Source organism: Anopheles cruzii, chromosome 3, assembly GCF_943734635.1.
Source record: "Anopheles cruzii chromosome 3, idAnoCruzAS_RS32_06, whole genome shotgun sequence".
Lineage (NCBI taxonomy): Eukaryota > Metazoa > Arthropoda > Insecta > Diptera > Culicidae > Anopheles > Anopheles cruzii.
The window spans coordinates 19,681,040-19,693,497 of NC_069145.1; positions in this window are offsets into that span (position 1 = coordinate 19,681,040).

Genomic DNA, 12,458 nt, shown 5'->3' on the forward strand with positions numbered 1-12,458 from the left:
CGCTCTGCAGCAGTTCACAGCCCAAATCAGTGACACCGGAACGCTGGACGTTCATTCGTTTGGCAGAGTAGAGTGTAAAATTTAAATAACCATCAAAACTCCGAGAAACTTCATCGCAGCTCATCATCTGAAGAGTTTGAAGGACGCTTCGTCCATCTTACTCGCTCCTTCTTGAGTCTCCGTCTTCAGATCCCACCGCCGGATACACGCTCATCAAACTTGTCAGGAAACGAAACTTGGACAGTTGGCTTAATAGTGACCAGGGGCCGGTGACGGCAGCAGGGCGACCTGTTGCGGGCGATGGATAAATGGTTTATGATGCTCCTCCAGAGAGTATCATCAGCATTTCTTTCGCCAGTGTCGTGTCTCACGAGTGTGAAGCAGCACATCCGGGTACGGGCACGTCTTTCTGCTACTTCGTCGGGTTTTTTTTCCTTCCACACTGCACGGATCGGACGTATGAAGAAACTGCAGACCACACCGAATGGCGAAACACCGCCAAAGGGATGGAAAAATTCTCGCTCCCCGATGGCCCCGATGGTTGACGAACTTTCGCCCGGCAATAATGCACCCAACCGGCGGCTCTGGGTGCCCTGGCTCGAGGTTGCCGGGCCTTTTCCGGAAGCGTCAACGTCAAACTTTAACTCATTGTTTACCGATCTCCGATATCGAGGGCCGGGGTTTGCAAAACTTTTATCATCATTGTCATATCGATACCCACCTTACCCGGGCGCCCAGGCCAGTCCAGCTTCCTGGGTCGGCTGGCCGCTTCCGGTTTGGTATAATTTTTTGTCGGTTCCTGCTGGTCGACCATTGTTTTTTCTTCATCTGCCATCAGGCCTGAGGCTGAGGTGTTGGGAAAGGTGTGTACGTACGTATTTATTCGTCCAATTTTCTTCACTCGATAGCAGTGGCCGTGGATGACGTGGAAGGATGCTGTAGCTGAAATTCGATCCGATGGCGATCCGCTGCAGCTTGGTGGGTCGATGGTGTTGCGGGGCACAAACGGTGGCCAAAACTTATGCTTCATATATCCGGTCGGAGGACCACGCCACACACCGACACAGGCGGCGGACCTGTGGATGCAACTGGTGGGCGCTGCGAAGGAACAGGAAATTGATTCAGTGGCTTCTAGGCTAAAACTTTTGCGCTCCACAACCCGGGACCGGAACCAGTGTCCTGGAATGTAGCGTTTTTGCGTTCGCTTCTTGTCGACGCGGTCGAAGGTGGGCTCGCCTGAAGGACGCTTTGTCTTTGTTGGGGAGCCTTTCGAAGCGCACGAATTTTCCTATATGCATGAAGCAATCAAACTCCAGGCCCTGTGAACCCGTGCAGGCGGTGAAGGGTGGTGTATAGGGTAGACCTAGAAAGCAAATAATCAATTCCGGTTCCGCAGGAAAACTATTAGTCCGTCGGCAGTGCAATCGCACCGAACGACCGAGGGGCAGGAAAAGGGTGGGGTGGTGTCGACGAAAAATTTCATCACAATTTCATTTGCGTTTTGCGTCTCCGGTAAAATCAATAGGCCAGCGTTCCGGACCCAGGTTCCAGGTGCCGGATCAAGAACAGCTCTGCTCCGGTGCATGTTTTGTGCAAAATTGTGGGCCATAAAACTGAGTGCGTGTGTGTGTATGTGTACGTGTGGGTGCTGTTGCGAATGAATCTTGTTTCGACGGGAACTAATCCCAGCAAAGCTCGGGGTGTTTGGCTTAGGTGTGCATGGCCAGGTTTTAGTTGTTGTCATATTTGCCGGGTTTCGGCGAAGGGATTATTAACACAAATGTTGTACGAAGCGTTTCGAAATGGAACTAGCAATATTTCTACGCTCACATAGCTGTGGGATCGATGTGGTTTAAGGATCCTTTTGAACTACCGAAACTCGGAGCACCATGGATACTTCGATCGAAAGATTATTTAAATCCGAACGCAACGCCATTCGGAAATGATGGCACCCGATGGCATGATTGATGACATTGCAATAGTTTTGGGGTTTATTTCAGTGTCATGATGTCGTTTCCGATGAGTCTCCTCAGAGATCTCAGATCGTTACTGGAATAAACTTACACAATTCATCGTTTAGTTTGAACCAAAAGAAATACATATCCCAAGAACGGATAGTTGCTAAAACAAGGTTCAAGAATAGATAAAAATACACTTACAAGTTCATGAACTTTGTGACTTTGTGTCAGTAAATCAACCGTCAGTGCGAGTTAAAGTTATCTCCAGTCGTAAAGAAAACACGAATCTAAACTTTACTCTTTCAAGTTCCGTCCGTACGATCAATTTTTAATTCTACAAAATGTAACTAATAGAGGGAGATAGAATTTGTTGGTTGTCTGCTTGGTATTTGCGGAGCTGCTCATGCTCATGATTCACGATCACGAGTTTCTTGGGATCGTGGCTGCGCTGGCATGTTTATGCTCGTGAGTCGTTGGCTCGCTTCCCTGATTCTTCGCTTTCTATGCGAAAGTCACTGCTCAATACGACCGTTCTAATAATAATAAATGAAAGTTTTTCAACTCTCTGTTCCGTATTTTGTTTACAATATAAGAACATATTGCGGAAGCAAATTGGTGCTTTCTTTGCGTATTTAAACCGGCTAGCGGATAAGTAACATAAGGCTAGAGCTATGATTTGGACGCATTTGCCAAATAAAAAATACACACTTTAAGAGTACTGAAAAAACCGACCTCACTCGCTGGTCAATCTCAATCTTATAATGCGTGAGAACACACTGAGACGATCGCAGAATATATTCTCCGGAGCGGTTTCATCCAATTCTCGGTATGTTTATCTACATTCTCCATTTAATTTGGCCGGCTTGCAGCCGAGAATCGTAAAACAAATAATACCGCCAACCAAACTTCCGTGTTTGCCCCGTGCGAGTGAAGGCGAAACTGAAGGCGACGCCACACGGAACCCAATGGCCACGGACGGCGGGAGTGACACGGGGAATAAAAAAAATGCATGAAGAACCATATCTTACGTTTGCACAGGCGAATGTTTGCGTAGCAGCCACCAAACCGAAGACGTGCACTGGATCTTCCGAGCGCGTCCGGTCCGGCGGAAATCAAATCTCATCACGCGATGTCTTGCGCTGGTCCCGTCGGTGCCCCGGGTTCGGTTTTTACAAAATTGTCCGCTAGGGATCGTCCGCTTCAGCCTCGTCGCCTTGCGCAGATTCGAGTGATACCGCCGACCGGGGTTTCGCGGGTGGCCGGCGAGGTAAAAAAGACGACGCCAAACGCAACATTTATCATAAAGTTTTCGGCGGCCCGGGCCCCCGTCGGTCGGAATCGGTCCCCGGAGACGCAGACGGAGACGCGAGGACACGGGGCGTGCCCGGGTTGGTCAAAAGTTTGTTTTTCCATCCGCACGGATAGTTGCACGGGATTGAAATTGATGGCGCACTGATGGCGTTGATGGCGTTGATCGGACGGACGGATCCCGGGGTCCACGGCCCCGAGAGCGGAACGGGACGCATCCGGAAGACAAACGGACTTCCCGTCGGTTGGCCCGTGCCGGAAATGGGATGAAAAGAGCTGAAGCAGCTTTCAATTCCGGGCGCAGCTTGCCGTTCGTGTGAGGGTTCGTCAAAAAGTTCGCCCCAAAGCCGATCTGGTGGTGACGCTTGTAGCTGGGAGTTGTTCTACTAAACGCTTCTGTTGAGTTGTGGAAGTTCCAGTTATTCCAGTCGCGTATTTTCAGTCGCGTCACATTTGAAGGTGAAGAATCTTTGGAAGTGTATTCCGGAGAACTGGTATTTACTACTAGTAGTTCGCATTTTCCTGAGCAGCTTTTTGGATAACCCTCGACATACGCCACGGGCCCGAGTCTCGGCCGATGGCCGTACAAGGCTCCCTACAAGTTTGGGGCAGAAGTAGCAGCTGCAGACCGTACGCGCCCGAGGGGGTTCGTCGAAGTCGGCGCAAAGTTTTGGGATTTGCTGAAGAAAGCCTGGCCCGGCGGAAGAGTTCCAAATTGAAGACTGAGCGAACGAGGTGGAGAGAAACAGACAGACAGAGAGAGAGAGAGAGAGAGACAGACCGTGAGTGTCTGGAAGTGATCTTCCGGTAACAGCTCTTCCGGTTTGCGTCAGTTGTGCGGCGTATGGAAGAATCTTCGCCAGAAAACGCTACTTTCTGGAAATTAACTTTCTGCTCAAGCATCATTACATGGAAGATTGACAGAATTTAGCGTTCGGCCAGCCAACGCTCGGTGGGCAGAGGGGCCAAGTTTGCCCGTGGTTTCCGGTGAGGTGGAACTTTACAGAAAAGAACACGGACCACTGTGCCCGCCGTGCTGCCAAATGACAGTTTTGATTATTTGCTGCGGTTGTCGGATGAGCTTTTCGGCACGCGAGTTTATCTGTAAAATTGGAAAAGTTTCTACCGGCTACCGACACCGCTGGGCTGATGAAGTGCATCTTTAAGAGCGGTGCCCGATGAAGTGCCAAATTCCCCCTCCCCCTGGCTGGAGCCAACCCGGCGCGCCTTGGTGTAAATTCGCCATTCTCTTCGGCTACTCGTGGTGCTACTAATCAACGAACTCGAACGTAGTTCGTACATGGGTGCAGTTTCTCTCTCGCTATGGAGCTCCTGTTGGCTTGGTCGATGGTCCTAGCAGGCTGTCTTAAAATGTAAATTTTATTAGCAGATTTTCATGTCATCAAAGTGCACTCGCCGGGATGCGCCGGGTCTGTGCGTCCGGTGGACCTGACGATCGCTTCCCGACAGTCCCGTGCACCAGCAGCAATAGCTCTCGGCCATGTCATCCGCCGGAAGGTTGCGCTGTCTGAGGAGAATTTCATTACCTGTAAGTACCTTATTGGCAACCGTGGTAGCTGCGCCAGTATGACAAATATTTTTATGCCACCTTTTTTTTCTGCCCCAGCTTCTGCAAACATTGTAGACGACGACTCGCTGTGGTCCTCGAGGTGGATGTTTGCCCTTTCTCGATGCTGCGGGTGTTCCTTGTGTGATGTCTGCTGAGCTGATGATGCTGGCGCTGCCGCTGCTGCTGCTGCTGATTTGTATCTCTTCTCCGTTCACAGCCATCAGCCCGACTTTTGATGGCCTCGCCCTGTAAGCTTCCTGGAGCGCGCTGTGGAAATTCTTTGTGCTAGAGATTCCTGATCGCTCGCGCACGAGACTAGCTCGCAGACAGGTGTCATCTGATTTTGTGCTCCATCGGACGGACAAAGAGGAAAAAACCCCTATTTGCCTTCGGTACATGTACTGCTCCACAACACACTGGTACACGGGCGTGGGACCAGGGAGTCTGAAGTCCTCGTATAGGTCCGGCTCTAAAACTTTAGACAGGAATCTGTTTTTTTTTGTGTTAATTCGGAACGAACTTGGAAAAATGCGCGCTCTTTCATGCAACTTACGTTTCCAAAATTGTGTAAATAAAATATTGATTTATTAATTGATGGATGTTCAAAATAAAATATTGCATATTGCTAAGTGGCAAAAAATAAAACAGAGGCCAAACAATGTTGTCAGCTTTTTTCGCACCATTTCGCAATCAAACCCCGCCAGTGCAAGGTCCCGGCCAGCATGGTCTTGTTGCTGATCTGTGTGGCTTCTTTTTGAAGCCCACCCACTGGCAGCTCATATAAAATTGTTGGAGGTGTAATTTTCCCTCCACCAGGACTGCCACATCATGACACCGACACGGATGTCGGGTGGAGCTTATTTGTGCAGGAGTTTGTTTCACGCGCTCAGATGTGTCAGCCACCAGCGCCGAGCCAGCTCCACTCCACTGTGCGGTGACTTACGTTGGTTGCATTCTAATATCGCTGCAAATTATTCATGACCACCCGACGGCAACCCGTCAAAGCCGGCCGGGTTTCTTTGCATCGAGCTGCCGGCGTTGGCGTATGTTTCGCTATTTTTTTCCTGTCTTCACCGGCCTTTTTTTGCACGTTCTTCATCGTGTTGTTCTACTCCATCCTCTGATTGGTTTCAGTTTGAAGGACGAACAGATAGGATTGCCCCCGGTGGTGAGCCGGGGCAAGCACCGAGCGCCATCATCGAAGCATAACGCTGCAGCTTAACGGCTGATGTCGTCGTTTTTCGTTTGAAGTTTTGGAATCGGATTTGGTTCAATGCGCTGGCTTGTAACGGGGTTTTGATGTGGTTCGTTACTGGCGCCCCAGCTGCAGTAGCCCGCCCCGCCGGGTGGATGAAATTTCAATCAAACGTCTTCTGAAGCAACAGCACGGCACCGGCAAGCCGCAACATGAAACCCTCGCAAACCGCGGCGGGATCAAATCTTCGCCAAACTGGCAATCTTTTTAATTACTTTTCACGGACCTTAAGGTACTGCTGTCAGCACGAAACGATCGATAGTTGGTGCGCAGGCTGATCATGTTTCGCCAATGATTATTAGGGATTAAAATGATTATGTTTCATGTAAAGCTGTGCTTTGAAGTGGGTAATCAAAAGAAGTAAATTCAAAAACAAGCTGCAGTGGCACATAAATAGTGCTAGTGTGTTTTTAAAACTATTTTTCGTAGAATTAGCCAATTTTCAAATGAAAGTTTTAAACTGCTAGCTCGATTGCTGATGGTAATATGGCCACGTTGTGATCATCGCGTAGATCAAAGCAGTTGATTGACGCGAGTTAATATTTACTCTGTTTTTCCTAAATAATTAGATGAAAGGATGTTTTGCATACTTTCATCTAATTCGAACTCATAACTCTGGCTGGGCCTTGAAACTGAAGCCCATACAAATAATTAGTAAATGACAGTTCTGAAAGTACAAAATCGAACGTCAAATGCAACAAAGAATGCTCGGTGCTATCGATTCAATGCAACTTGTTACACATCGGAGGTGAATACGGTGAATATGTACAAACGGTTATTCGAATTGCTAGCCCGCTCTCCATATTCTTTCAATTAGACTCTCACCCATTAATTTCAAATACATTATTTTTATTGGGACTTTGAATTAATTCATGCGGTTTTCATTTGATAATTGTAACATGTACAAAACATATAGAGCTACTACTTTCTCCCATCGTTCAGGTTATTCCTGGATTCCGTGTTGATAAAACTCCTCATCTTTAGAAGCTAATGAAGTAACGCGTTAAACAGGGAACGCTATTAAACGTTTGTACACAGCGATTCCGGTGTGGGAAGTTCCGGTTTAGGTATTGATGCTTGAAAATGTTACATTTAAAACATAGTATCAAAAACCGTCATAACTCCGCTTGATGACGCCAAATTTAGCTTTGAACTTTCAATGCTCTGTTGCGTGAAGTGGTAATAAAACACAACACATTTCGGCATTTAAAATTAATGTAAATAGTATCTATTTGTTTATCTATAAATTCTATATGAATGAAGGTAAACCATGCTCACCATTGGTCAGACAGGGTCCACGTGAAGGGTTCTACAGCTATTTGCCCATTTCATTGATGACGTTACACGTGAATTAAAAGCAAACTTTATTATCTGCCACTGTCGGTATGAGTGGATCGATGGACTGCGAATGCAGTTGGATGCATTTAGAGACCCGAGCCCAACTATTTACAATGCGCCCGGGCTCGTAAAACGATTTGCAAGTAGTTCAATTATTTCCACATTTTCCACCCACCGTCGCCGTGGTCGCCGTCGCGTGTAATTATGCTATTTCGTGAGCACGTGAGCAAGTGTGTCCGCTGGCTGGCTCCGCGTGAGCCCGGGCAAGCTAATTATGGATGCGTGCATTAGAGTCGTTACTGTCGATAATTATAAATTCGTCGCCAGTGTCCTGCTAACGCGCCAACGTGTGTGTGTGTGTGTGTCACATCGAGCTCCGAGTCCAGCGACCGTGCTTTCGTGTCCTGATAGGGCGGGTTCAATATATGCAGCATAATTCAGCAAACGGCGCGCACGCCGGCCGCCTCACCGCCTCACTGTCAATCGGTAATGTTGCGGCGCAGAAAATGGAATGGACACACCGTTCGTGTTTACGGACAACTTGGCCCGTGCCCGGGGCCCGCCACTACTGCCACATTATCAAACGTAACACTCTCATTTGTGATCATTGCGCCTCGCTTCCTCGAGGCCAACGTACGCAAATGCGCTCGCTGACGTTCGGACCGGCGGACACGGACGGCGGACTGGTACCCTTCCCGCCATGCAGACATATCATGTGGAGTGCTGTCCGCCTTCGGAGTTGCCGGAGCAGTCCAATTGGCAGTACATTAAGCAGTCATGACACACACATGCACACGGGGGCCTGCGGGGGACACTCAACTTGCCGCTGGCCGTCAGTCGATGGGGTTTGCATCGCTCCACTCATGTCACGGAGGTCGGCGCTCGGATGTGCGGATCGGGATGACGTGCGGTGCACGGTTAACTGCAACCACTAGACATCCGATTTCAAGTGTCTGGTCCAGTTAATGGTGCCCACTCGTGACAGGGCTCGAGGGCGCATTAGGCAAGGGGTTTTCGGGGCTGAATTGGACTCTCCTCGGTTTATGAGTAATGGCCTGTCGGTGGGTTGACCGCCAGTGGGGCAATGCTACGAGAATGCGTCATGCCGTGTTTTCAGGGCATTCGCTGGAAATACCGACTTGATTGAAGTCCTGGGCGAGCTTATTTGAAGCTTGCTCAAATCGCTGTGAGAAGTTCGTTGGAATCGCTTTCCTTGAAGTTAACAGTGTTTAACAAAATGCATTATAAAAATTCTGTTTATCCATTAATTTGAGCATCCGAAGAACGTGCGGAATCCGAGGACTGCTCCACGAGCTCCGTGCCGGTACTTTTCAACCTCAACGAATAACCGTGAAACGGTCCGATGAGCCCGGAACTTTCCCCGGGCCGAATTTGATGCTGGCCCATAAAAGGATTATTAGCATATCAACGAGGACGAGGGTAATTCTTCTCCGCCTGTATTTTTTTCCTCTGTTTGATTCACCGAACTAACGCTTCCCGACAATCGCCGCCATCGAAACCAGAAGTCATCCCGAAAAAGGATATCACAAAAGCAATCTCAGGATTAAAACCACCACATTCATCGCGGAAAAAAAATGGAAGAAAAACGTTGATGTTAAACTTTTCACTAAGCGTTTCATCCGTTTGAGTGATTCCGATGACGGTGATCGTTGACATCCGGCGAACCTTGCTCGGGTTTCGCTGTACCACCGGAAAAAAGGATTTATTTTCTGCCGCTTGACGAAACTTTTGTGGAATTTATCTTTCTCTCTCTCCGAGGGGCCTCTACCCTAATGAAGGATCGATCGACTGGCGGGGCGGCATGAAACATGACACCAGAAAGAAGGAAATAACAAAAAGTGGTATCTTTCGACACAGTTCGCGTGATTCATTCGAAAGTCAGCACCCGTACGCGACCTAAGTGCTGCGCCGTGGCCATGTTCGGAGCCATCGAGCAATTGTCGTGTTTGGACGAAACAGAAAAAGCCGCGAGCATAGCGTAGGGAAAACGTTTCACCCCGTTTCGGTGTGGGCAAAGTGGTGGCGCATGATTTGGAAACATAATTCCATATCTAAATTCAGCGTGCGGCTTCTTCAGATCTGTTTGGTCGGAGCCGTCGGAGCCCCAAACGTGTAGCATGTAGGCGATGCTGCAATTGTCATCGAGCTCTGTTTCCGCGTCCACATGTGGGGTCCGAGCGGGTCGAAGTCCTGGCCAACGAGCATCGCGCACGCCGCGAACCTGGAGGCGGAAATAAATTTCTATTCAATTTCAAGTGATACACTCGCCGTGAATGTTTTATACGGTGCGCGCTCTCTGCGGTGTACGTTTTTCCACGGTCCTCTCGGTTCAAGCTCGGCTCGGCATTTGTTTCGCGTTGATCCATTGATTGCTTGGTCGGTTATTTTTTAATCAACTATATGTCGTTCGTTCCATTTCACCAAAAACCCCGCCGCTTACATTAAAAGCCGCGTGGCGTGGGATTTGGCATTTATTTTTTGTTGGGCCGATTGTAGTTTTTCAATGCCTATCATAAACAAACGCGTGTTTATTTTCCAACAAACCGGTTCCGGTGTTCCGAAATTTCCTTGCTACCCTTTCTGTTGGCTGCCGGCGCCGAATTTGATGAAGTTTGTGTTTGACAGATAGAAATTATTAAAATTCTAAACTCAGCCCGGTGTGCAAAAAAGGGGATCCCAGGATCGGAGGACACGAGGAAAAAAAGGAACAAACTCCACATCGGCCGGCCACACTTTATTTGCGGAATTTGGTCCGCAACGGGTTCGGGAGCGAGTTACCACCAACTTCCGAAGGCCGGCCCTCGGCTAACTAATTTACTTTTAATCACATTATAATGTATGCAAATGGAGCTACTAACATCAACAAGGTATACGGCTTAGCTGCTGCCCACCGGTCGGTGGTTGCGGGGTCCGCTTGATCCGGGTTCCGTATGTTTGACTTCGTGGCCACATGTTGGTCGTCTCACTGCACGCTGGCCGGCTGGGCCGGCTTTGGCGGAGGAGTTGCTCCTCGTGGTCGTCGTGGCCCTCGAAATAATAAGTCAGCATAAACAAAAAAGGAAAACACGTAACTAAGCCCGATAATGTTACGGGTTGTTTCGGGTCGGGCCCGACGGGTTCGGTGCGGGACAAAAAACTCGTTGAACTCGGCGATTGGCTTGGCGACCCCCGGCTATGGGAAAATGAACTGCGAATGTGTGTGCAAGCTGGTGTGAAAATCTAAGAACACCTCCCCTCCCCCAAAGGCCCAGGGCAACGGCGGAAAATGAAACATTCCCATCAACAGGTTTAGAATGCCATCAACCGCCCGACGCGCTCCGACGGACTCCGGGAGACTCCGGAGAATCAGAACGAAGTGTGACGACGTGGAAACTGGACTTGATTTGGTGCGGATGGTGTGGTGGAGGGCGTGGTGTGGCCTCCGGACCTGCGAAGTCTCGAGATTGCCTTCTCAACACCAATCTCGCCACCCACCCCCCCAGGGGGGAGTGTGGCGAGGGAGACCTGGAGCGTGCGGCTCGTCGGAATGGAATGACAGAAATTATAAACATACCCGAGGCCCACCACGCAGGCAATGCAAATGGTGCCCCGGGTCCCCGGCAGTCACCATTTCCAGTGGGAAATCTGGATCCGCCGGTCTGCCGGGTGGAATCCTTTTTGGGGGCCGGGACGGGCGAACGAACGGCCAGAGGCGACCGGTCGTCCCGATGGAATATCATCATTTCACGGAGTGGGGAAAAATTAAATTTAGGTGATTTAATTTATAGCGAAATTAAAATATTAGCCTTTCGGCGACTCGGGCGGCCCACGTCGGGCGGGAGGGTGGCTGTGCTTGACGATGATTCGGGAACGATTTGGTCGATTTATGCAGATGCTGCCACGGAGCGTACGACGATGATCCGATGCGGGGGCCGATGGGTGAAAGGCGGCAAGTCGCCCCGCGGGTGGTAGGATTTTCAGAGCGCGGCAAATGAAAGTTAGAATAAATATGAATTTCATTTAGAACAACCCCATTACAGTGGGGCTTGGGACGGCGAGGATTCGTCCGCCAGTTATTGAGTTTACTTTGCGACATTGATAAAGATGTTTTAGATTTCACGAAACATAACCGGGTGGTTGGCATTAAAGAATGCCTTTTTGCGACTTCCATAAGTGATTTACTAAGTTACACAGAGTGTAATTGTTGTTGCTTTTATAACAAAATGTATCATTTTTTTTAATTATATGGGAAAATATGAATATATTTTCTTTTGGATTCGCTCGTTTACGAGCGTGAATGTTAGTTTCAGGTGCGAATTTCGGTGCTGCGTAACAAAGTTTATTGAAAGATTAAAGCTGAAGGTTTTCGATTTCTTGTCATCCAAAAAATCGTTATGCTGAGTATAATACTCAGCTTTAAAAGCAACTTGAGAAGATTTTTTAATTTATGAGCAAAAAAATAACGTGATAAAATAAGTAAAATAGTAATAGTAACTAACTGACGAAGACGATCGATAAGCGTACAGTGACCATCTCAACTACAAATCGTCAAAAAAATGTTCATAAAAAGTTTCCATTAGAAGGACTCTTCGCTGCATGTCATCCGAAGTGGTCTTTAGAATACAGGCCATTTGAATTTGGGTCAATTTGAAAAACGTAATAGCATTAGAATAGCGTCAGCATGTTTTGACATCTTCTTCCTTCTGGGAAAAGGGGCTCTGGTCTGTCGAATTGTTGGTAAGTCTCAACTACAGGTTTGAGGAGTCGAGCGTTTCTCCTATGATCTTGGTAAATCAACATTAGGCAGCAAATTACAAGTGCTTTATGATCTAGGGATGCATTTTTTCCATGCAACTTAAAATTTAGTGACATTTCCGGGTCGTGTTAGATGAACGATAAAATCATTCGTGAAGAAAAGCGTCTCGTTGGTCAAGATTTCACCCTTTATTGGGATAATAATACTTGGGATAGTCACGCAGTACCTCTGGGATGCTGATATTTAGGTTTTAGACTATCCTCAGCAATGCCC